General features: G+C 45.4%; 1 pseudogene; it reads right to left on the bottom strand.

Moving 5' to 3' along the window:
• Positions 1-22,419: 22,419 nt before the first annotated feature.
• LOC112880010 lies at positions 22,420-26,990 on the bottom strand (annotated as a pseudogene).
• Positions 26,991-27,160: the final 170 nt, after the last annotated feature.

Genomic DNA, 27,160 nt, shown 5'->3' with positions numbered 1-27,160 from the left:
TATCTAGTTCAGGATCTATTGATGGCGAGGAGGTGAAGGAGGAGAGCTCTCTAATGTAGTAAGAGGGTATCTTTTCTTTGCTGATTTGTGAGTTCATATAAGAAATTTTGTAAAACGATTTTGGTTTGTTTTCCTGAGCTCTATTTGGACAATAATTTGAGCTGTGATTTCATAAAAGAGTTTACTTATGTGCTAGAGAAATATATGTAACTAGAATTTAATTAATTTATGTTGTGATTCAACTGTAAAAATAGTTATTTGATTTTTCGTTCCCATATCTGATGCTAGTCCTCTCCGTGAATGAACTTTGATGCTAACAACATGTAGTTTACTGTAACGTTGCTGACATTGACAAATGGCTTGGAAGTCGAAGGTAGTTACAAATATTTCACAATGAAGATAATTGACACTCATAGAGAGAATTTGTTTCACCCGTGGCAACGCACAGGCACACACCTAGTAACTACTATTTTATTACTGTTCAAGATAAAACAAAACAGTCCAAAGCATCAGCTCTGCAAGATGCCAACAACATAGGCTCAAGTTGATATTTCTATTAAAAATGGGACAATCTCATACCTACAGTTTTCTTAAGCACATAGATCATTTGTTGATATTTCCATTAATATAATCTCACTAGCAATTACTCATAATATGATTAAATATTTCTTGGACATCTTTGCCATTATGCCATAAAAGACTGAACGTACTGCTTGGACAAACTCAGAAATAAAATCAGAATTGACTGTATGATTCAATGTTCCACAAGATGAGAAGAATCAGTATGTTGATTCTAGGTAAGCTTGCCAAACATGAAGTGAGCATTCACAAAAATTAGCACAGAAGTAAACCTGGCATAAGTCTTGGGCCAGAATCATGAAAATATTGTGAGAAGAGACATACTAATTGATCGTGATATCTAGGTAAACTGGCACTTCCACGGACGGCTTCTTACTTAAACTACCCTACTGAACACAAGACAGAGTAATAGATCCTGATGCCCAACTTATTGACACTAATTCTCGAATTATTGAGACAAAATAGCTTAATCACCAGATCCTCAAGAAGCCGACAGTAGCAGGACTCATGTTAATTGATTGATCATTGCGTCTTCATGCCGGTGACAGTCTGCCCGCCTTTAACAAGATCAGGAAAGATAATTAAAAACCACACTGTAGCTCATCGATTGTTATCATATTTAGTATATGTACCTCTGAACGGTTACAAGAACGGGGTCGGTACTTGTGCATACTGCATCAAATTGGCATCAAAATTGAGAATAATATATCGCTAAGTTCCTATATATATTGTCGATTTACATGGATGTTAATAAGGAGAATAAGCATATATGCGTATAAGGTGCAGATGTTAAAGAAAGGCCGCACAAGGCTAATACCTGGAGTATAGAAGCTCGTGTAAGGTAAGATAACATGGTAGGCTTCATCTTCTTCACCTTGACTTGAGATTGAGTGTGAAGACTCCCGAGCATCAGGCTCCGCTGATGAAAATCGTATCCGTGCCTTCCACATGGGTGATCACTTCATGATATGTGCCTGGGGCAGGTCCTGGGAGCAGTGTCGTCTCGAGCTCCATAACCATGTGTTTCTCCCATCTACCAGTGCCATTAGCACTGGCCTGCCAGAGCCACTTGTAGATGCAGTTGTCCAATTCGGCGACAAATCCCAGCACTTCATCCTCTACCTCCATGGCAATGTACCCAAACACTCTGTGCGGCGGCTCGATCACGCTAAGCCGGTGTCCGCCCAAGTCATACTTGAGGATGCTGCTTGCGCTCTCCGATCAGAGGACCTGGCTGCTTCACCGCAATGTGGTGGTTAGAGTTAGAGACATTAATGGAGACGGAGGGGCTCCACACGCCGGTCTCCGAAGAGTACGTCGTCGCCACTGCGTCAAGACGAACCCCGCCGGAAGGGTTCGTCCCACAAAGACCACGAGGAACGGACCACCGCGGCAGCCGCGGTGGTCGCAGTCATCCATGGCGCACAGCACAGCCCCCTCAAGGTAGGTGTGCGGGAAAGCGGGCACGCTCAGTTCCTTCCGGTCGCCGGTGATCGGGTCCCAGACGAGGAGGTACTGGGGTGGGAAGGCGTGGAGCAGCACGCGGCCGTGGCGGCAATCGAGCGCCCAATAGGAGCCGCGGTGGAGCGGCGGCGGGGGTAAGGGAGAAGCTGCGGTGGTTGGGACGAATGCGGGGATCGGGCCCCCGGTTTTGTGCCAGAGGTTGCGGACGCGGAGGTAGCCGAGAAGCGGCGGCACCCGGTGGAACCCGCGGTAACGGCGGAGGAAGCCACTGTCGGTGAGAGTGCGGCGCCAGGCTTTGCAAACGAGGGCGGCGCGGACGAGGTGCGCGGGCTCGTCCGGCGGGACGCAGAGGAGGATCTCCTCGACGACATCCTCCATCAGCGCAGGTGGCGGCACGGCGGCGCCATGGCGCTGGTTGCGAAGCGAGGCAGGAGGGTTTCTGGCTTTGGGTCGTGAGAGGTAGGGCCAGCGAGGTGTGGGTCCAAAACAATCAGCCGGACAGAAACGGGAAACCAGCACACTCGTTTAGAAATTGGGATCTACTGACATGAGCTTTTGAAGAATTTTCACATAAATAAACAGTTCAATTTTATGTAAAGTTCAGGAACAAACTATTTTGCATGGTTCAAAGGGGTTCTAAACCTACTTTAATTTGATTGGAAAATAATAATACTCAGTACACACTGTTCATGTGCCTTGGCTAGGCTGGTGGGTGCTCCATTGCCGCCATGGCCGCGTGCTCATGCATCGACGGCTTCACACCCCAGCCGCCAGCATCCTTGTTGCCTGGGACACCATCACTGCCGACACGAAGAAGCAACTCGGGGATGCGCTGTGCGCCGTGGACGCTGCTGCGACCACGATGATTGCCACGGCGGTCTGTTAATTTGATGAACGTCCGAGTGGTTGTCTTAGATCCATGGTGAATCACAGCTTTGTTTGTTTGGGGCATGGGCTTAGTCGACGAGCCCTAGCGACGGCGTATATATTGTCCTGGGACACTCTTTTCCTTGTACTCCGTAGTTGTGTAGAAAATCGACTTGCTCGATAGCTAGTACCCATGGAGACCTTTTCGGCCCACCGGACAGGTATGATCCTTGCCTTTTCTTTTCTTTTCTTTTCTTTTTCTTTTGTGTTGTCAGAGTTTAATGTATGAAAGTGTCTGCTTTTCTGATCCAGTTCGTCGGATCACGATCATGAAGATTATATTCCAGGTTTACAGTTAAGTGGTTAGTAGTGTGGTTAAGCAGTGCGCATCCGGAACTAAAGATATAGAACTGGGCATTAATTTCTTTTACCGAGAAATGGTATTTCAGTTTAGCTTTCCGTAGAAAGTCTGCTGATTTCTAATCGAAGTGCGAAATCTACTCAGCTCTGATTGATTCGCCAGACGTGTACGGCCAGGCCAAGTGGGGTCCCTGTCCTCATTCCAACGCTGACGGTTTGCTGGGCTTATCAGAATTAAGGGTTCATCAAGCCTTGTGGTTGAGGAAGGTGATGAATTCAAATGGAGTTGCTGGATTGGTACAATACAATCCAGGGTCATCGAGCTTGACACTGAATGGGTCCAAGTGAATCTAACTATCTACCGATTGTGCTTGTGGTGCACATTTGCGTCGTTATTCCTAGTTCCTTTTTATCTGAGCGTGAGACTGGCATTTGAAACTGAAACACGGTCAATTTAATGCTTGGGGTGTAGAGTGACAATGATGATGCTTGGGGTGTAAAGTGTGAAGTGTTTACATACCGTCCTTTCTGCAATGCAAAGTGAGACTTAAGTCATTGTGGTCTGTGTTTTGCTTATAAACCAAATACGGCATTCCATTTTAACATGTCAGGCTCATTTCAGTTAGTGTCCAATGTTTGACACAACTACATGGAACTAAAATTATGATGAGCACCTGTCGTTTTCTTTCCTGAACAATTAATCTGCTACAGACCAGCTCTTCAGCTCTTCCAGTCAATGCCATCATACGAACGATTAGTTATTTAGTTTGCTTTACTTACCTTCAGAAGTTCAGATTGTGCTTTCTTTTCTCATATTACAGTGCCATTTTAAAGTTGGCCCTAAAAGCTAGCTATTCTGTAGATATGACAACATGTTGTCATTGTTTTTTTTGAAGGGAACATGGTGTCATTGTTGCTGCCAATGTCAGAGAATGGCACCTTCACTAACACAGATCCATTACAAATATTAATTCTGGAGGAAGCAATGCTAGACATCAGATCACCTGGTGTCTCCATTCCCCACAGATGGAGCATCAGCGCACGATCTTGGTGCAATTGATTTGTTTCTGTCCAAAGCAGTACAGAGGCAAATGGCAACTTCTGTGCTTGGGTAGCTCTGAAAGCCGTGGTATTATGCCAAACGCGACCTCACTTCAGATTACCACTATGTCATCAATGAAGCAAACAAAAGCATGTTGCTACTTGCTAGCTAGCAGCAGTGCAAACGTCACATGCATCTTGTGTGGGAGGATTTTATGGAGAAACAAAGTCCTGTGTACCCAACTGATGGAGAGATGAAGTTTACTGACAAATCCAAGAACCTGATCGCTATATCAGCAGTTTCAGACCTGCAGAGGGATTGGTCTCTTGTTTTGAAGCAAAAAAAAATGTTGCCACTAGTAATACCAGTGGAACTTCAGACGCTCTGCTGTTGTGCTCTCTGTAAAAGCTGAGATGGCTCTCTAGTCTCAAGAGAGAAAATTGTTTGTTCATTATATGTCCAGGGATGTAGATTTAAATTGGTTGGATCATTTCTAGTTGTTCGTGGAACGAGCTTATGTGGAGCTGGTGAGAATGCTTGTATGCTTTCCCTGTCAGATGGTGTACTACGAATTGTAAATCAGCTGGTGTCTTTCAGTCTCTGCAAGGGCCATTGTTCAGTTCATTGTTTGCATATGTTCAGTATAGGTATAGCAGATGCTCAGGATCAGAGCACGGTCTTTGATCTGACGGGAAAAAGGCAGAGGAGCAAACAAACAAAGCAGAGCACCAGTTCCTGCTTCTGAAGTAGTTTTTGGTGATGGAGAGTTGATGATTGTGAGGAATTCATGTTGTCTGCCCTGCTCAGGAGTCTGAAACTCTGATCGCTTAAAAGCTTCAGCCGAGCTGCAGGTTTTCCTGCCTGAACCTACCCATTTTCATCAGAGATCACAACCGTGGAGGGCAGCCATGGTGATGAGGGAAGTACGAACGCTCGCGCTGCCTAGCTGACACTTGAGTTCAGGCATTATCAAACATATTTCCCATTTATTCAAGTCTCAAATTATTTCGTCCTTGGCTTCATCTCGTCCTTGTCCATGGTGGCGGTGGCGCTGAGGCGAGGGTGCCTCCACCAGTTGAAGGCAGCAGCCTGGTGCCGGAAGCAGCGGCGCGCATGTGGTCGGCGGCGACGGCGCCGGAGCTGCAGCTGAGGGAGCCCTGTCGAAGGGTGGAGGCTCCTGATGCAACCGCGACGCCGGCAGGCAGCAGCGCCGCCACGCCGGCCGCCGTCTCGCCGGTCTTCAGAAATTACAATGAACCCTGGCCGAAACAGGGGGCTTTATGAAAATACCAAATTAATATTTTGCATTGACCCCCCTAATTTGGATCGCGACTCTTAATCGCGATCCAAACTAGGATTTTATGTAAATACCGGAACAATAGTTTACAAAAAGGTCCCTGTTTATTTACATAGAAGCCCTGCCGTCCTCCTCCGGATGGGTAGCAGCCGGCAGCTCCTCCTCCCCTCCGCCGCCGCCGGGGCCCGCTACCCTCCGCCCACTGCAAGCGCAAAGCAAAACCAATCCATCACCTCCCCATCCTCAAACCCTAGCTTCAGCTCTTCTCTCACCCGGCCCCACGCGCATCAGCCTCATCGGAGCCGAGGTACGGTACGCATACGCCTCCCCGGCCCGCCGTGCTGGGACGAGATGAGGCCTCTCCGCCTCTGGTGGCATCATGCTGGCGGCGGCAGGTCGCATGAATAGGCGGCGGTGTGTATCAGTGTAAGACTTGTGCTCTTGCATTGAACATCTTAATTCCTTCACATGGAAACATAATCTGCACAGCCAAAAAAATTCTCTCTTTTAGCTTCGATACTGTTTTGCTTGAGCTCATCAAATGGTTGCACTGCTTCAATTTACATACCAAGCATATTCCCCAAAATATGTTCAGTAAAATTTGCATAATTCAGTGGTTTCTCTATCCAGATTAGTACAGAGGCAATCTAGGACTGAATTGCCTAATTTTGGTTATATTCAACTTGTTTAGAATCATGTATAGGCGAAATTGCTGAAATATTTATGCAAACCTGCAGATCTAGTATTGCACACTTTGTTTCAGTTTAACATGCTGCTACTTCTAGTATATTTTAACGTAGCTGAAGCTGACATCTCAAGATCATTCTTGTAATTTTTTCGGAATTAGTACTACGACATAACTCATCGAAGTTGAATGCTGAGTTGTTTATGAGTTTTGTGCATGGTATGTTTTACAGATTGTGGTACAGTGGTTACCAGTGAGGCTTTCTGTCCTTTGATGCACTGCTCAGCAGTAATACCTGTTAAAGTGAAGTTTCCAGCGCTGTGGCTTCTTGCAGAGTTACTAATATCTAGTGGAGTAGTGCTTTATTTTCTGTTGACCAGTTCTATTATGAGCTAATAACAGCAGAAAAATTTGTATACAAAAATCAGCGGTGAGGTTTCAACGGAATGGCCATCTACATTATGTGGAATTTGTGGAAAGAGAGAAATCGTAGAATTTTCGAAAATAAACATCAAACTGCACAGCAGTGGCAGAGAGAACCAAGGGATGTCTAGAGCGATTCAAAAGGATGTTCTGGATTCAGGTTCTTTAGTTGAGATGGGGTGTGCCTCTGTTGTGTAAACGCGCCACGCTCTCTTGTGTCACTGCTGCGGCACGAGCGCTGCTGCTCTTGTACATAAAGTCTGTTCTTTCTTAAATAAGAGGCAGAGCTCCTGCCATTTATTTTAAAAAGGAATGGTGCAAGTCATTGTGATATGTGCTTTGTGGTTGTTCTTGCCAAATGTGTCCTGCAGCATATTTATTCCAGTTTAATGTCAGGCATATTTCAATTACTGTTTAATGCTTGACGCAGCTTCCGTTTTTTCCTGAACAATTAATCCGTTACAGACCACCTCTTCAGCTCTTCCTGTTAGTGGCATCGCATGAACAATTGGTTTACATTACTTACCTTCAGATTGTGTTTTCTTTCTCATTTTACAACAGAAAATTATATGTACAGATTGTTATTTTAAAGATATGTCCTGAAAATTTGTTGTTCTTTACTATGACAACATGTTGCCATCATTGCTGGCGATGTTAGCGAATGGCACCATCACTGACACAAACCCATCACAAATTTTAATTCTGGAGGAGGCAATGCTGGGCATCAGAACACCTGGGCACGGGCTGTCTCCATTCTCCACAGCTGGAACAGCAGCACATGATCTTGGTGGCCATTCAGTTGTTTCTGTCCAAAGCAGTACAGAGGGAAATGGCAACATCTGCACTTGGTGTAGCTCTGAAAGCAGTGCAGAAGCAAATGTCACATGCATCTTGTGTGGGAGGATTTTTTTGGAGATAGAAAGTTTATTGGCAAATCCAAGAACCTGATGGATATATCATTAGTTTCAGGGTTGCAGAGGGTAAAGGGATGGGTCTCTTGTTTTAAGAAAAAATCTTGTCGCTGGAAATCACAGTGGAATTGTAGAACCTATTACCTATGTTGTTGAGATTTCTGTAAAAAACGAGATGGCTCTCTAGTCCTAAACTAAATAATTGTTTGTTCATTATGTGTCCAGGGAAGTAGAGTTTTGGATTGGATCGGTTCTGGTAATTAGTAGAGTTTTTCTGTCAGATGGCGTAATATGACTTGTGAATAAGCTTGTGTCTTTCAGTTTCTGCAAGTGCAAAAGTTCAGTTCATTGGCGCAACTGCAGATGCTCAGTATCAGGGGCTGAGAGCGCTTCTTGATTTCTGCGAAGCAGAGCAACAGTGCCTCCTTCGGGAGCAGTTTGTGATGGACAGGAATTTGTGTTGTCTGACTTGCTCTGAAGTCAGAAATTCTGAACGCTTAAAAGCTTCAGCACGTTGTCTGACTTGCTCTGAATTCTGAATGCTGCAAGCTTCAGCTAAGGTGCATGTTCTTGTTGCTTTCCTGCCTGATCAGATGGAACCCATCCATTTCCATCGGACTATCGGAAATCAGATCAGAGGAGGTCCTCCATGGGTGATGAGATCAGCACGATGCCGGCGTTGTTGGCTGGCGCTCGTCTTCCTCTCGTTCTTCTCCATGGTAGCGTCGAGGCGAGGCTGCCTCCACAAACTGAGGGCGGCGCCTTGGTGCTGGAGGCAGCTGCGCGCGTCTGGCCGACGGCACCGGCGCCGGAGCCCGAGCTGAGCGTGCTCCATGGACCATGGACGGGTGGAGGCGCCTGAAGCATCGCATCGCCCGCAGGCAGCGGCGCCGCCTCGCCGGTCTGTAGAAATTGCGGTGAACCCCGTCCAAACCAGGGGGTTCTATACAAATTACCAAACCAATATTTTCATTTAGCCCCCTAATTTGGATCGCGACTATTAATCGCGATCCAAACTAGGGTATTTTCTGTGAATACTGGAACAATATTTTTAAAAAGGTCCCTATTTATTTACATAGAAGTCCTGCCCTGCTCCTCCGGATGGGTAGCAGCCGGCAGCTCCTTCTCCCTTCCCTGCGGCGATCCGCCGCCGGCGGCGGTCGCTGCCCTCCCTCCATTGCAAGCGCAAATCCGAACCAATCCATCACCATCCCAACCTCAAGCCCTAGCTTCAGCTCTTCCCTCACCCGGCACCATGCCAAAGACCGAAAGCTCGCGCATCCTCCTCATCCGAGCCGAGGTACGCGTACGCCTCCCCGGCCAGCCGTGCTGCCGTGCTGGGACGATATGAGACCTCTCCGTCTCTGGTGGTGGCGTCGTCCTGGCAACTTCCGGTGGCGGCAGGTAGCACATTGGTGGCGGTGTGCAGCGGTGGAAGAATCGTGCTCTGGCGCTGAACTGAACATCTTAATTCCTTCGCATGGAAACTTGCTGTTCTGAAGATATTACACCATGCTATCATCGTTGCTGCCAATGTCAGCTAATGGTGCCATCACTAATACAAACCCATTGCAAATTTTAATTCTGGAGGAGGCAATGCTGGACATCAGAACACCTGGGCACGTGCTGTCTCCATTCTCCATGTCTAGAACAGCAGCACATGGTCTTGGTGGCCATTCAGTTGTTTCTGTCCAAAGTAGTACAGAGGGGAATGCCAGTATCTGCACCTGGTGTAGCTCTGAAACAGTACAGTGGCAAAAGGCACATGCGTCTTGGGTGGGAGGATTTTGTGGAGAAACAACGTTTATTGACACATCGAAGAACCCGATCGATGCATCATCAGTTTACCACTGGCACTGTGTCATCAATGAAGCAAACAAAAGCATGTTGCTACTTGCTAGCTGGCAGCAGTGCAAACGTCACATGCATCTTGTGTGGGAGGATTTTATGGAGAAACAAAGTCCTGTGTGCCCAACTGATGGAGAGATGAAGTTTACTGACAAATCCAAGAACCTGATCGCTATATCAGCAGTTTCAGACCTGCAGAGGGATTGGTCTCTTGTTTTGAAGCAAAAAAAAATGTTGCCACTAGTAATACCAGTGGAACTTCAGACGCTCTGCTGTTGTGCTCTCTGTAAAAGCTGAGATGGCTCTCTTGTCTGAAGAGAGAAAATTGTTTGTTCATTATATGTCCAGGGATGTAGATTTAAATTGGTTGGATCATTTCTAGTTGTTCGTGGAACGAGCTTATGTGGAGCTGGTGAGAATGCTTGTATGCTTTCCCTGTCAGATGGTGTACTACGAATTGTAAATCAGCTGGTGTCTTTCAGTCTCTGCAAGGGCCATTGTTCAGTTCATTGTTTGCATATGTTCAGTATAGGTATAGCAGATGCTCAGGATCAGAGCACGGTCTTTGATCGGACGGGAAAAAGGCAGAGGAGCAAACAAACAAAGCAGAGCACCAGTTCCTGTCAGATGGTGTACTACGAATTGTAAGGCCCCGTTTGGAATAAAGGAATGAAAAATACAGAAATAGGAAAAAACGTAGAAATGGCCAAAATGTAGGAATCAAGAAGATGAGAAAACCACAGGAATTCAAAACACAGGAAACTAGAATTGTTGTTGTTTGGATTGCAGGAAACATACAAGTTTGAATATTTGAACCACGGAGGGTACTAGCCGTTGCAAGCACATACTAGCCGTTGGACATGTTGCACACATGCTAGTCGTTGGGCATAAGACCGTTGGACCTCTCTAGCTAGCTTCTTGCTATATAATTCACCCATATGACATACAACATTGCAAGAGCCATTCAAACACACTCACCCACCTGCAGCAAACCAAGTAGTAGTATTCATTTTCATGGATTCAAACTACCATCGTAGGTCCAGAAATGATGATGAGTTTATTTTCTGCATATTGCCCACATTACAGCCCACATTACAGGAAGATACCTCTTCCCAAGCATCACAAAAACAAGCAATACACACTTCTTGTAGGAATGGAGCCACATTTATACATGAGACTCTAACTAGTCATGAAATCGTGTGTAGAACCAGATTTCATATGGAGAGAGAGATATTCCAAGCATTAGTCCAAAGATTGCGTGAAAATAATCTTGCTGATTTAAGGTATGTCTCTGTAGCTTGGTATATTTTTATATGCAGTGTCAAAAAATGCTAGCAATCGGACATTGCAAGACCAATTTCAGCATAGTGGAGAGACAATCAGCCGGCACTTCCGAGCAGTGTTGTATGCTCTTACACAATTGACATGCAACTGTATACGCCCACCTTCTCTACACCCACATCGTATATTAAGACAACCCAAATTTTCTCCATACTTTCAGGTATTTCTTTTTACTGCTATAGCAATAAGAACTTGAACTAAGCATGATACTAATTCTAGAATGATACGTGCAAAACTGTATTGGCGCTATAGATGGCACTCACATCCCTGTGACAATTCCATTTGGTCAAGAAGAGCCATATAGAAACAGAAAACAAGGTCTCTCACAAAATGTCATGGTGGCTTGCGACTTTGATCTAAGGTTTGTTCATGTACATGCTGGATGGGAGGGGTCAGCCTCTGATGCAAGAGTTCTCCAAGATGCACTGAACCATGGATTTAGTGTGCCACCTGGTAAATTTTATTTAGTGGATGCAGGTTATGCAAACACACCAGAATTTCTTGCTCCGTATCGTGGAACAAGATATCATTTACAAGAACAGGGAAGAGCAGCACAAAAACCACAGAACTACAAGAAATTATTCAACCTCCGACATGCTCAGCTACGAAATCATATAGAGAGAATTATTGGTATACTAAAAATGAGGTATCCAATACTCAAAGCTGCTACATCATATGACATTAGTACACAGGTTGACATTGCTGTAGCTTGTTGTGTAACTCACAATTTTATACGGTTACACAATGGAGATATGTCATTGCCCCAGGATGCCTCTATAGATATCAATGAACAAAACATGAGGTCTGTACCACAAGAAGATGATCGATATAACAGTGATGTGCCAACATTTAACAATGAGCGACAAGCAGGAAATGCAATGCGAGATGACATAGCTATGAGAATGTGGGAAGATTATATTACAAGACGAACAAGTCAAAGATAGAGAAGTTCTTATATTAATTGTAAACTCGTCCACTCTCATGAGTCGGTTAATTTGTACCTTGCTAATTATCAGTTATGTTATGAGCACTGCTATATTAGTACTCTATACAAAAGTCAGGCTACCCAATGTTGCAGTAGTTAGTACTACAGCAATTGATCACAAAATAAACATGCGTACCTGCACACATGTAACAAAAGCTAGTCTTATGGAAGCTAAAGTTGTTTGCGTAGCCACCCTAGTCGAAACTGGTCACTAGTAAATGAGAGAAACACTTCCCTAGCTGGTGGATTGTCTTTGAAAATGTCTGCTGCCTTGATCATTTCTTCCATCAGTAGTTCTTCAGCCATCCCCTCAAGTGTTGACACACAATTTTTTATGCTGTATGGATCCTCCATTTTTTTTCCTCAATAGCTGTAAATCGATCAATCTCCTCTTTTTTGAGCCTTAAGTATCTCTCATGAAAATCATTGGATGAAGTAGTGTCAGGTTTTGGCCTTTTTGCCCGCCTTTTGTCTGGCACTTGTGGAGTTGAAATAGATGGTCTGGAATTTATGCATGGTAGCTCTGGAACTTGTTCTGAATCAAATGCTGTTTGATCAACAAAAGGTTGTTCTTTTTCTCCTTCCAGTGCCTCAAGAAATGCAGAGTCATTTGCTTGGTCTGAGAATTGACTAAATGCATCAGTACCAAACCAGTTGGTTTCATCCTTGCTTCCCCCTTCTTCAGAAATAAAATTCAATGACGAATCTGATCCTGCTACTCCTACAGGTTGTTTCTCCCTATTTGAATAATGATCCATTCCACGACAGCTTCTCCCTTCAGCATATCGTCCTGTATAGATTATATGAAAAATTATTATACACATATACAAGTATAGGAATACGTGCAGTTAGTAAAGATTTAAGTTCAGCTGCAACTCACCATCATAGAGAGCAAACAGATCGTTATAATATGGAAATGACTTGTCTCGCCAGCGAAGAAGGGCTTCTTTGTTTCTACGTGCTTCTAGCGATTTCCAGACCACATCTGGCGCTGTGACCATCATCCTGTCAGGATCCCAACCAAAACCACTTTCTGCAGACAAATCTTTTACAACTCGATACTCTTTTTTCATATCCTGCTCCTTTTGTTTTACATGAGAAACAGAGTACAAGGTTGAAAATTTTTTATTGAATTGCTCTGTAATACTCTTCCATGCCTCCTTGCTCCATGCATTGTTTGTTCGGAATCTGGGCACATCATGATCTTTTAATAGCCCAATAAGATAAACAATCATTTGATGATTCCAATTTGCTCTACCAGATTTGCTTTTTGGGCCTAATCAGAAATACAATCTTAGTTTCAGAATAATACAAAGAAAGCATCTAATCTTGCTTTATATGAGGTCACAACTTTGACATCATCAGGCTGCTATATTTTCTGTATGCACGAGGGCAATTGCGAAAGTTGGATTGTACAATTGCATTTTGCTAAGCAGACAATGACTATCCGCATGTCTTACACGAGTGTAAAAATAATCTCTGATCCACACTGTTACAATGTTTGCTCAACTTAGTGTCTAGTAAATGAGCAAGGCTTCGAACAATAAGTAAAAGTATAAATAAAAGGTTTATGGTCCTGTAACATCTCAAGTCTTCAGTTTTTCTGATTATCAGTCAACCACACCTTTTTTTTCACAAAGGAAAAATTCGATTCAGACAAATGAAAAATTCCAGGCCACAAGTAGTGCAGAGGCACGGACAAGTCGTTTTCAACAATTAGTTTCTCAAGGACAAATAGCAGAAGCAAACAATTAACGTGCATGCTTCCATTCCTCTGGATAGGTTCGCTACAAGTTGCGATACTCTGATAGATACAGTGCAAATAAAAAGAGAGTATGCGCAAATATTTTTCATTGTAGCTACGGAGTACACTGCTTTTGCCGGCATTGGGTTGGGTGCAGACCCGGCTCTAGGCCAAGGCAGGGCCAAAGGTCCTGGGGTGAAGAAGCAAGCGAGGACCCAGAGCCGGGGCAGCGCCGGCGGTCAAGCGGCAAGAAGTGGCGATACTCTCGTATCGTGCCACTGACGCGTACAGCGCCCTCCATCACAGGGGCACCCCCGCCAGCCCTCTCCAGCTCCACCTCGACGCCTGGAAACACGATTCACCGCCGCCATCCTACCTCCCTACACTGAGATAAGGCAGGGAGAGCTGAGATCTTTACCTGTTTCTTGTGAAATTACTTCATCCCCTCCAGATTGAGAACCACAATCTAGTGTCGATGGAAGGGGAAAAGGCAGAGGAGGGCGATTCCGTTGAGCAGATGAGCTACTTGGTCGTGGATTCGTCATCTTGAGGTCCAATCTTGAGGCAGATGAGCTAGTTCTGTAGAGCCATGGTTGGGGATGAGAGCTTCATGAGGAAGAGAAAAAGCAGACCCAGACGGAGAGAGAACGTGAGAGACAGAGACGGAGAAAGAGCGAGCCTTTCTTTCCTTTGACTCGGAGTGGATTTTTTGATTCCTGTAAAATGCACACCCGTAGTTTCCTTTCCTGCGGAACGGATCGCCGGTTTCCTCCGTTCCAAATGTAGCAGCGTGTTTCCTTTCCTATGGATTGTATTCCTACAAAAATCCTTTGATTTTCCTTTGATCCAAACGGGACCTAAATCAGCTGGTGTCTTTCAGTCTCTGCAAGGGCAACTGTTCAGTTCATTGTTGCATATGTTCAGTTAGCAGATGCTGAGTATCAAAGCGCTCTTCTTTGATTTGAAGGAAAAAAATCATGGGAGCAAACAAAAATATCAGAGCGCCAGTGATGGCAGGTTCAGTATAGCCTAATTTGCTTTGACTTGCTCTGGAGTCTGAAACTCTGAATGCTTAAAAGCTTCAGCCAAGCTGCTGTTTTTCTGGCTTTCCTGCCTGAACCGTTCCCATCGGAGATTAGATCAGAGAAGGTGCTCCATGGGTGATGACTGACGAGAGCAACACTAATGCCAGCGCATTATGGCTGGCGCTCGTCTTCCTCTCGTTCTTCTCCGTGGTGGCGTCGAGCCGTCGAGGCGAGGGTGCCACCGCCAACTGAAGGCGGCGGCTTGATGCTGGAGCAGCGGCGCGTGTGGACGACGGCAACGGCGCCGGAGCCGCAGATGCGCGTGCCCTGTCGACGGACGGAGGCGTCCGATGACGCCGGCTGGCAGCAGCGCTGCCTTGCCGTCCGCCGTCCCACCGATGTGTAGAAATTGGAATGAACCCCATCCAATTACTATTTTTCATTTACCCGCCTAATTTGGATCGCGACTATGAATCCCGATCTGAGTTAGGGGGTTTTGTGTAAATATTGGATCCATATTTTACATGAAACCCCTATTTGGCCTGATTATTTACTCATAAGCCATTCCCCCTTCAGATGGCAGCCGCTTCTTCTCCACTCCTCGCAGCAATCCACCGCCGCCCCTGCAATCATAGGGATCGATGAAACCATCCCCTCCCCGTCCTCAAGCCCTAGCTTCAGCTATTTGCTCACCTAGCCCCGCCCGCAAGGACCGGAAGCTTGCGCATTCGCCTCATCCGGCCGAGGTACGTGTACCCCGCGCCGCCGCGCCATGCTGGGACGAGATGTAGCACAAGGAAAGCAATCATGCTGGATTGGAGAAAGCCACTCAGAGGACCTCAACAAAGCGGTGTCTGGCAAGGACAACATTGCTGTTGATGTGAAGCTCATCATTAATAGCAAACCAGGACTGAAACAATCTGACCTGAATCACGTAATATTTCTTTTACCATGTTTTAGATGATACCTTCACTGCTTAAAAAAAGTTTCTTAGAGGCGGGTAAAAATGTATTTTTAAGAGCAGGTGTGGTACCCGCCTCTGTTTTTCACAGCTAAAAGTAGCTATTTGTAGGGGCGGGTAACGCACTAAAAATCGATTTGCCGTACAAATCAACGTCCAGAATATGAAAAAGTCAGGAAAAATAGCAAAATAAAAAAAACTATACCTGCCAACCAGCCACCACCACCACCCTCGTACTACCAAGGTACAATTATTTTGATGAAATATGCACACTTGCGTAAACTGGGGTTCGAAGTGCTTACCTCAAGCCTCGCGTGTACCCTTCTCTCCACCACGCTACACAGTCTCTTGTGGGGTATGCTATTCTTTTATATTAACTCTGAAATCGATTTTTAGGGACGGGTAATGCCATCACCCATCCCCTAAAAATGAATTTTTAGGGACGGATGACGCCACCACCCACCTCTAAAAATATTTTTCTATTTTATTCTAAAAGTTTATTTAAATTTTTACATATAGCAAAACAAATAAAAAAATATGAAATTTCTACACTATGAAGGTTATTGTGAACTATAGATAAAAATATACCAAGTATCTTTCAGTATATATAAAAGTTTCTATATACCAAGTATCTTTCAGTATATATAAAAATTAAGATTGTAGAAATCTTTAAAGTATGACTTGAGTTATACGAGATACTGTATAGTCATAGCCATACGAGAACTTATAATAATTCTTTAAACTATTAAATGACCTTAAATGAAAAGTTATCAATTACAAAGTTTTAGATCACGTCAACCTTTATAATTTTGATATAAACTTCAACTTCATCCGAAATCATATAAAAAGTTATGAATTTTTTTGCTTGGAACCATTTGTAGGGGCGGGTCATAATATCACCTGCCCCTAAAAATACTATTTATAGGGGTGGGTGACGTCGTCATCTGTTCTTGAAAATGGTAGTATTTCTAGAGGGGTGACGCCATCATCCGCCCTTAAAAATGAGAGACGGGTCAGATGCTATAGTAACCACGCTCCATTTATAGGAGCAGATTATCTTTTAATCAGCCCCTATAAAAACAGAACGTTTCTACAAATTATTTTTTATGCTTTTCTTGTGTGTTCTTTAGCGTTGCATAAGAACATCGTGCTAAACGTTTAATTTATTTTAGCATAAATGGGGCTCTTTGAAAGATGATGTGGAAAGTTCCATACAAAACGAAAGAAAAAAGGTGCTCCTTTAGGTTGTCTGCTTGCTAGACTCTTTGAAACTGAATCCAAAATGTTTTGTACAGCTAGATATTTCTGTCTTGTTTAGAAAAATCTATCCAAAAGTAGAGGCCAAGCAAAAGTGCATTAAGTCCGAGCTCCTTATGCAGTAATTAGATTCAACGGAAAAAATGTGAAGAGGCATGGAAAAATCAGAATGCATAATAACACCATAGCAGCAATTGTTAAGTGTAATATCATGTATGAGTCAAGGGTAGTTTAGTCTTTTCCTATTCTAGGATTTGAGTGCTCTCGTTACGGTATTATCCCGTTTGAGGCTATCCAATACAATCATTCAGTCTCTCTTCTGCTCTCCATTTGTAACATGGTAACAGAGCTATCGTTCTGATCCGGCCAGCCACCCTCGTCGTCAATTCGTCATGCTGCGTCGTCCCCGGGAGGATCGATTCTTCCCTCCCGGGGACGGCAAGTCAAGCCCCAAACCCATTACGTAGATCGAGTCGCAGCAGCAGCAGAGAGCAGCGTACCCATTTTTCTCCCCGTCGGTCGCCGTCGCCGCCAGTCCGTCGTCGCCTTGTCTCGCGGTCACGTCGGTGACCTTACTCGTCGGCGCCAGATCCACCCACCATCTTCTCCGCCCGTCGACCTGCCGCCCGTCGTGGGGCCGTCCGCGCCCCTCCTCGTGCTGTCCGTCGCGGATCCGGCCGTCCCCGCCTCCTCCGCCGGCCGTCTTCATCCTCGCGGTCGGTGCAGCCTGTCACTGCCGCCGTCCGCCGTCCACTCGGCCCGTTGCGGCCGATCTCCCGTCGCGGATTCGGCTGCTGGAGGTGGCCGCCATCTTCCATGCGCGTCCGCTCGTCGCGGACTGTCCACGAGGTCGCGCTCAATCGTCGCGGCACCGTCCCCGCCTCCCTGCCGCTGTCGCGGCCCCATCTCCGTTGCCCCTCCTCGCAGCCGCTCGTCCCGTCGCTGGTTGTCCGCCTGCTCATCCAGGACGACCGCCCGTCCTCCTCTGCCTCCAGACTGCACGCACATCTATCTGCAGTTCTACATTTGCCTGGATCATCTTCGGTTGCTGTGCTGCAACCCATTTTCTCCTTGCTGTGCCGATTCAGATTTGGTCAGTTTCTGCTGGCTGCTGCTATCTGCTGGTCTGATTTCCCGCTAGCCATCTTTTGTCGCTGCTGCTATCTGTCTGCTTGCTAGGTGCAACTATAGTGTCATATTTCCATCCGTGTCCATCCATATCGTCTGCTAGTAGTTTTGCTTGCTGCTTAAATTGTTTTGCCGTTTCATATCCTAGCTGCATGCTTCTGCTAACATCTTAGTCAGTGTCACATTGCATCAGCGTCAATCCAAGTCCAATTGCTCACATATAGTCCGTCAAAACCGTGCGTGCCTACATCTTAGTTGCCAAATCAGCCACTTTCATTTTCTCTTTCGGGTTCGCCATGATGTGTGGCTGCCCAATCATCTTCGTCGTGATTGATGCGACCTTTGCCCTCTTGGTCCCTTTCGGAGCCGTTTCGCTCCACATCTTGATCAATGGTCATTTATTCATCGTCATCATCACATTGTCCTCCTGCTCGCCGTCTTGCAGCAGTGATCTCTCGTTCCTTCCTTTGGCTTGATTTGACACATCTCACTAATCTCGTTGAACTCAAAATCTCCAAAGCAAGGTTCATGTTTGAAGAGTCGAAGTACTGGTTTGTGAAGACTTGAGGTATTTGCTGAAGTACTTTTGTGAAAGGCGATACCCTCTTGTGGAGGAGATCATCTACATCGACATGTTCAAGAGTTGCACGCTTTGATTTCAGACTTCGGATGTATCGATTTCACTTTTGTTTTAGTCTAGTGCTTAGTGTCAGCTCCTCAAATGCCACGTCATTGCATTGACGTTGCATTGGTGGGGTGGGGGGGGGGGTGTTGTGAAGTGTAATATCATGTACGAGTCAAGGTAGTTTAGTCTTTTTCTATTCTAGGGTTTGGATGCTCTTATGTACTATATTATCCCCCTTGGAGCGATCCAATACAATCCTGCAGTTTAGTCTCTCTTCTCCTCTTCATTTGTAACAGCAATGACCGTAGAGATTACTCCTCATAGCACAAAATGAATACTGAGATCGTCTATCATCACTTCGGGATGACCCTGCTCCAGTTAGAATCCTGAGGCAAGTCAACCATCGGATAATGTATACACTTAATCCTATTTTCTTTTGGTTAACTTGTAAGTCAATTCTCTTCAGACAAGTCTCCAGTCCAACAAGCACTACTGCTGATCGATTTCACTGCCGGTCCTAAACCTATTTTCACCGCCGGTTTTGCGTGCCGCAGTGATAATCCTTTGCCGAGAAATTAATTAATCCAATCCCTCCCGCTTCTGCCCACTTGCTTCCAAATTTGTTCCACCGCTCCATCCCCTCGCAGAGCAACAATATATCTCTGTTCTACTGCTCATCAGTCACCAGTCTCGCTAGTCATATACCTGTGCCCCCAGCTGCTGCCCCTGAAATACAAATTTCATCATCTGACACGAGATAATAAACGACAACAGCTGGATGACTGGTGAATACAAAAGCTAAAACAGGACAGTTTGCTACACACAGATAATACTATGCAGAAACAAATGCACTTGTTTCTGTCACACGTGAGGAAACAAATGAACAACTTCTGTCACACAGATAATACACGCAGAATCAAATGCACAAATTCTCCAAAGTATTTTTGGCAAGCAGTACTATGATAATTAGTGCCAAATTTCTAACATCACCAGTCAAGATAACACCATCCCCATGAGCAATAGACACACTACTGATTCTTGAACTTGCAGGCAGAATTGAGACAAGTGTCAAACAACTTGACTAATCTTCCTCTGCAAAGTCTAAACCTTGCCATGATCAAAATGAGCACATATTATATTCTCACATTTCTCTTCCGCTAAAGCTGGGTTCTTAAGGTGCATACATACATGAATACATGAATGAAAAAAAAAAATCATCAGGATCTGTAGTCACAATTGACCAACAAGATACACATGCAACCTCCTTTTTTGACATTGAATAATTAATGATCTGATAAAGGAAGCCAATTCATCAGGTGAGCACATATTATACAGAAAAGTTTCTCGTTTTATTCATCAGGAATTACTTCTTGCAACAGATGTATAGATTACATGAATCATAATACGACACTAGTGCAGTACTGCAATCTTTGACATCCTTTATATCATAAGAAATCAAAGTATGCATTCGTACCTCCAAAGTCTAATCAATATATAAACTACAGGGAGTATCATTATGTTAAAAGTCAGAAGACACTACAGCTAGCTAAGACGTACATATGTCTTACCAGTATGGTACAAGCCTTTTCACCGATTCGTCTGATAAAATGCATAAATAAATTCTTCAACATTGAGTACTGGGACAAATCCATGTTCAAAGTTCAAGAATGGGAACCCAGACATGGAACAGGATTACTTCATTCACTTAAGCAACTACTGAAGACCTTAGACCTCCCAGACATTTCACCGAACAGCATGCATGTATACCTCAGCTCGCTCTGCGTTGGGGGGAATTGTTGCCTCGCGCCTCGCGGGCTCGCGGCGGCCAGGCAGCTAGGCTGCACGGCGGGCAGGGGCTCGGCGTTGCGGTGGAGGCCGTCGTCCTGGCACGGGCCCACGGCGTCGGGCGGCGGTGTGGACAAGGCGTCGGGGCAGAGCGCGGGCGGGCGCGGCGCGCCAGCGGCTAGGCGTGCTCCGACCCCGGTCGGTCGGGGTACGGCCAGGCGTCGACCTCGGGGCGCCGGGGTGTCGGGGCAAGGCCGGCAGCGGCGCCGAGAGGAAGCGGTGCGCCGGTGCGTCGGGGTACGGTGGGAGCGTCGGCGCAGGCAGGCGGGTGGGGTGGACCTGGGGCGCCGGCGTTGGGGGCGCAGGCCGTCGACGGTGGGCGGGCGGCCGTGGCGGCGCGGACAGGGAGTCGGCGTAGTGAACAGGGCGTCAGGCAGGCTGGCGGGGGGCTGCTCTTTTACCGCCGGCCCAAACAAGAACCCGGTGGTGGAATCAATTTTTTTAAGATAACTTCTGTCATTTTTAGAAAAGTCAACGGTGGTGTCGTGTATTTAAAAATAGAGGTAGTATTACGTTTTATTGTACATCACATACACATTGAAGCTTGGTGGAGACCAAAGGCGAATATGGTCTCACCTTTAATTTTTCTACAAATTATCATTTACCTATTAATTTGTATTTATATGTAATTTTCTCATGACTTGTATAAACATATATAGTTATATTTATTTTTTAGTACTGTGTTTCTATATTGTGAATTACTATATAAATAATCTTAATAAAAAATAAAAAATTATATAAGCTTGGATGAGGTCTATTTTCACCGCTTGCCCGTAGCTGGGTTCGGCGGTGAATCATCACCGCCGGTCCCGGGCCACTGGCTGGTGGTAATAATATATTTTTACTGCTGGCTCTATTTGGAACGCGGTGAAAATATTTCACCACCGGTGTTTGCAAAACAAGCGGTGAAAATAGAGGTGGTAAAAATACTTTGTGCAGTAGTGAAGATCTCTGTATGAAATATGATTCTACTCTTTCTTCATAATTCTCTTCGGACAATTATCTTGTTCTCGAGCACTGAAAAAATCCAAAATGATTCCTATACCTATAGTTTTTTGTTCAAAGAAAATCTCGCCAGAAAAATTTGAGTGCCTCGAGGTCGAATAGCAACTTGCTCTATGGGATCTTTCCATAAACCTTCAAAAGGGGCTCTGCAAAATATCAATATTTCAATATATTCGGTTTCAAGTTAAGTTAAACAAAAAAATGGCCTGTCTCCCAATGCATATGGTCTGACAACAAGTCACAAACAGCCACTACTCTGCCACTGCAGCAGGCACAACCAAAAGGATTTACTTGTGAATTTGCCTCTGTAAAATTTATTATTAAAATATGAAACTAAAAAGGTTTAGGTTTACGTATATCAAAACTTTTGTAAACTTTAACTGATTATGTTGCAGTTCTGATTTCTAACAGACTTTTATCAAAATTATAGAGATAGCTTCATTTTATTTTGCCAAATAAAACCTCCAAGAAATTCTGTTCTTTTAGCATTTTCCTACACAAAGCATTACAAATTGAAAAACGTGTATTTTTCATCTCTCAAGTATTGTAAAAATGTGACATTCATCCCTTATATTTCGTTTGGTGCAAATCAACCCTTTAACTAACTAAACTGGTGCATTTATCATCCCCACCTTAGTTTAACAATGATTTGGTGTCATATGATATTAGTTTAGGTCATATAATTATCTTACTAATTATTACTTGGCCATATCTAATGTTGAATCAATCGCTATAATGGTTTGGTTTGAATTGATTCCGTTAACTTTTTCCGATAAAATTTTTCTATGGTACCCAATTCAGAGGATTTACATAATTCTTTTTAAGGTTCTATATCCTCAACCTAGCATATTACATTGCTAAGTAGGGAATAGTTAGATGATTGCGTGACATAAACTACCATTAGATGGCACTAAACCATTGTTAAACTAAGGTGAGGATGATAAATACTATGTTTTAGTTAATTAAGGGGTTGATTTGCAACAAATGAAACATGAGGGATGAATATCACACTATTGTAATACTTGAGGGATGAAAAATACACTTTTTCTTTACAAATTTAACTGATTGTCTTGACTACAAGGAACCGAAAATCAGATTTAGATTGTTTAATATAAAGGGAAAAAAACATCTGGGAAAGCACAGGTACACGTGTGCCACTGTTGATAACATCAGTACCCACCCTGTCCTGCAGCCAAATTCACTGAGGAGCCAAACCCGAAGCTGGTATTGATAAGTTATCGCGCAATAGACGCCACTCTTTGATTTTCCAATACGAAGTTCCCAAATGTTCTTGCATCAATGCTTGCCGGTGTTCTAATCACATCACCTGGTACTTATCATCTGACAATATTACTGTGCAGCGATGAAATCAATATTAAAAAAATTAAACATGAATGGATCATAGCTAGGATCCATAAATCTATTAATGAAAAGGGGAAAAAACATAAGTAATTCTTGATGAAAAAGTGTCTTGAAGTTGTAGATACCATACCGCATAAGGAAATCATCGTTGAAGTGCAGGTACAGCGCTCCGTGCCAGCAGGCAGCGTAATAGTGGGGCATTATTGGTTGCTGAAGAGATGATTGCAGCAGGTCGGCAGCGGCAATGGCCTCCCCTTCCCGGACAATCGACCTGTCCTCCCACCGCTGTGTTCTCGACGAGAATACCTGGATCATCCATGGCGATGGCGGAGACTCTACCATCCCTTCCCCAATCTTGGCCTTGACTTTTTCTTTATCTGGGAAACGGTGTGGGAGCAGGAGAACCTGGTAGTGCGCCGACACGGTGGGATCGAACACGAGGTACCGGTCACTGTAGCAGGAGCTCCCCACCGTCCCCTCCGGCGACGGCGGGCACGGGGGCAGGGGCGCCTGCCGCCGCGTGGCCGGGTTCGCCACGCAGCAGCCCGTGGCGCCGGACCCGGCGTGTCGAGCAGGACGAGGCCGTTGCAGCAGTCCACGACGCGCGCGAACGGGACGCCGAAGTCGCTGTGGACGGCCACGTAGCCGAAGTCGCCGGAGACCCTGCGCCCCTCCATGGGCCGCCGGAGGAACTGCGACACCAGCTCGTGCTGCATGTTGGTGAAGACGCCGCCCACCGAGAGCTGGAGCAGGTCGGCGCGCAGGAGGCGGCCGGCGTCGACGGCGGCGCGCCACGCCTTGCACCGGCCAGGTGACTCCACGGCGGCGCAAGCCCATCCACGAAGGGAGCCGGGACCCCCGGGCAATGGTTTTATGAAGGCTAGAATTTGGGTGGAAGCGCGCGTAACTTCCTCCGTGGGATGTTTCCTTCCATAAGCCTACTGCAACTGCAACCATAAAAATACTTTGATTTGGAAATTTTGGTTTGGAATTATATGGTGTGCCAGATTTTGGCAATGTTATAGTAAAGGCTTTGATTTCCATTTTGCCAAAATCTCCACAAATTCATCTTTTAATAGCATTTTCCTACAGAAAACAGAACAGCTTTTGTAGTGCTCTCTATAGAGCGAAACACAAGAGATTCTTTATTGAACCAAAGATCAATGACATCTGTGAAGAAGCCCTCCGGGATGTAATTTTAGATGAAATTTGCCAACAGAAGCTTCCTTTGCACAACAAGGGGCTGCAGAACTCATCTCTGTTGCACCCAAAAACTGCAAAACAAACCTGCTAATAAGCTCTTGCCCAACTTTATTTTAAACCCACTGGTCATGCGAATAGTTGAGAAGATGCCGGCATTTGTGCGAATGAAAATGATGTATGTTGTTTCCACAAAGGCAAGGCCATTCAACCAGACTGACTGGGAGTGAATAGGAAGCAGCTTGTTGAGCTCGATGACCATGCAATGCGACCAGCTTACCACGTCCCCAGGTATAGAGGATGCCACCATTCACGCCAACGAATCCAAGCCCTCCATCATCTGCCGTCATGGCCATACCGCCGGGCTGATCGTACATGTCTGGTGCGTCGATCTCACTTTGAGGATGTCTGGACATGCCAGCCTGACCAAGTCACACTTTGAGGATGAATGTTTCTTTTTCTATGAAAGAAGCTTTATTGATCTCACACAATTGTGTCAAGGAATTACAATCACTCCAAGAGCACTCCTAGTCTCTGACTACACAATTCATGGTTATTAAAGAATAAAGACATAACATCAACGATGTACAACCCACGGCATGCATAATCCTTAGTTCTTGAACCATCGTATTTTTGAATTATAGGGCTTTAATTAGCGAAAGCATGTAGTGATCCTTTTCTCCCAAAAGAAAATATGATCATGAACTATGGCCACATAGTTTGCGTGTGTTCTGAACGGAGGCATGAAATGCAGCACTGATATTTATTTTCCTCTCGAACTGGCAGGGTAATGCAGCACTGACACATAGTCGTCAACTTTCTAACCTACAGATTCCAATTTGGAGAACAACGCATTTCTTGATCCAAAACAGAGTAACTATGCATCTAACAAACTAATGTCAGTATTACCAACACTAGCAATCAACTACCAAATAGGAACTGAAACTGCACACGTTGTATACCTGTTGAAACAGAGGACTTCGGAACAGAACCGCATCAGCAGGGGGCTATTAGGAGTCACTAGCAGTCAAGGTGTTGCATAGTTATATTTTTCAAAACCGTATATCCAAATCAAAATCCAACTACACATTATGTTCCTTGCGATGAGATCTTCAAAACAAGATCACACTTGGATAATTTTTTTGGAACATTTGAACAATTTTTTTAAAGCTGGAGCAATTATTTCAACAATATAAAAAAAATATTACACCTTGTGTGATGGTTAATTTGACTGCCAGTCACACATGTGACTTGTAATATTTCCGGCATCAGCTAGCCAATGCCACAATTGATGAACTTAGGGATGGAGGCAACCTCCAGCCTTCAAGGAACAAGATGTCCTGAAAACCATCACGGCTTGAGGTCCAAGAGGAGCACACCTCGGTATAATCAGGTTGCCCTGCAGTAGGTGAGCGGTGAGCCAGACGTCCAGAACAACATGTTAGCCAAACGTGATGGATGCCGGGGGTTCAGTTCAGAACGTATAGTGCCGGGGGCTCTCGGCAAAGGCATCTTTGCCGAGAGCCTTTACACGGGCACTCGGCAAAACCTTTGCCGAGAGCTGGAGCCAGCACTCGGCAAACAAAAGTGCACTGACGGCGCGTGGAACGGTGACGGGCCTTTGCCGAGAGCCAAAACAGGCGCCGGCAAAATTTCAAAACTTTGCCGAGCGCCCCAGAGTAGACAGTCGGCAAAGACTCCAGTCTTTGCCGAGTGCTTTATGAGTGGCACTCGGCAAAGGCTCCCAGCTTTGCCGAGTGTTTTCTGCATGGCACTCGGCAAAGCTGGGAATTTTTTTTTGCACAGCCTGTTCTTTTCCATTTTGCACAGCATATACAACATATACACGCAATCAAATTTCAAGCAACATATGCAATATATACACAACCAAATTCACAGAAGCAATACATATATTAGCACACAAACACGAATAATAATCGTCCACAAAGTTTACAAGAGTTCAACGACGAAGTTCACAAGCAATTCAAAATAGTTTTAATGCAAACAGTTCAACCACGAAGTTCTTGCAAACAGTTCAACCACGAAATTCACCAAGGCGGCCAATTAGGCTGATTCGGAGAAAAATTAGGATCATTTGAGGCCGCCGATTGATTCTGCGCAAAGGAGGAGAGATTGCATGTGTGAGACAAGAAAAATGACGATCATACATAACTAAAACTTATCCATACTCACAGGAGTAGAAAACGGATCAGAAGGTGGAGGCGGCGGTCGAGGTGGAGTCATGAATAGCGAAGCTGGCGGAGCTACACCCGTTGCGGCGCCAAGAGTCTGCATATAAGCAAGAATGTCCCTCATCCTCTGCTGCTCGGCCTCCCGCTCGGCCCTCATCCTCTCCTCCAGCTCCTCACGTTGCCTCCTCTCTTCTACCAGCTGGCCCTGCAAAATTTTCACGCCGATATTACAATAATACAAAGAAAAAGTATATAGTAATCAATGAACGGCGGATAAAGAAGAAATAACCTGGAGTGTCTCTATGTGTAACTGTGAAGTGTCCAGCCGAGTTCGTATGGCTGGGCTCGCGCTAGTGCTTCTTGCTCGAATCTGAGATAGAGTGGGAGTAGAAGACGAGTCGATTGCGCCGTCGGCAATCCAGTACCGCCCATGCTTCTTACCTCCTCCGATCCTCATGACGACTTCCCCATCAAGATCCTCGGTGGTCGGATCACATTCTACCCCATGGATCTCCCTTACCATCGATGTGTACTCACTGAGACGATTGTGGACGGTCGGGTTGCTGTACGCTTCGGGCCCGTACTCTTTGCCGAGTACCCGATATTTTGCTCTCGGCAAACCATTTGGCACTCGGCAAAGACCGCGTCTCCGTGTCGTCAGTGCAGAGGCGACGCGTGGTGGATCATTCCATGAGGTGATCGGAGGGAGTGGACGTAGCGTGGCGAGCTTGGCCACCGGCGCAGCTCCATGCTGCTCCACCCACAGCTCCTCTGATCCATTGCTGCCTTGAAGACTAGCTGCAGCACAGACTGTGACGACGGGCGGCAGAAACCAGTACTGCATGGCAAGGAAAATAAGTGAGGACCACCGGACCAGCGTAAGACTAGCCAGCAGGCTAAGCAAAATGAGGGATTATTGCAGGGCGTGAGTTTAATTGGCATGGGTTAGGCACTGGCAGCGCAGAGCCTCGTCTTGTTTCTCATGTGGCACAAGACGAGACCGGTGTCGTTAGT

Source organism: Panicum hallii, chromosome 2 (genome assembly GCF_002211085.1).
Source record: "Panicum hallii strain FIL2 chromosome 2, PHallii_v3.1, whole genome shotgun sequence".
NCBI lineage: Eukaryota > Viridiplantae > Streptophyta > Magnoliopsida > Poales > Poaceae > Panicum > Panicum hallii.
The sequence above is the reverse complement of the archived record's forward strand: the minus strand, read 5'-3'. Positions and strand labels throughout refer to the sequence as shown.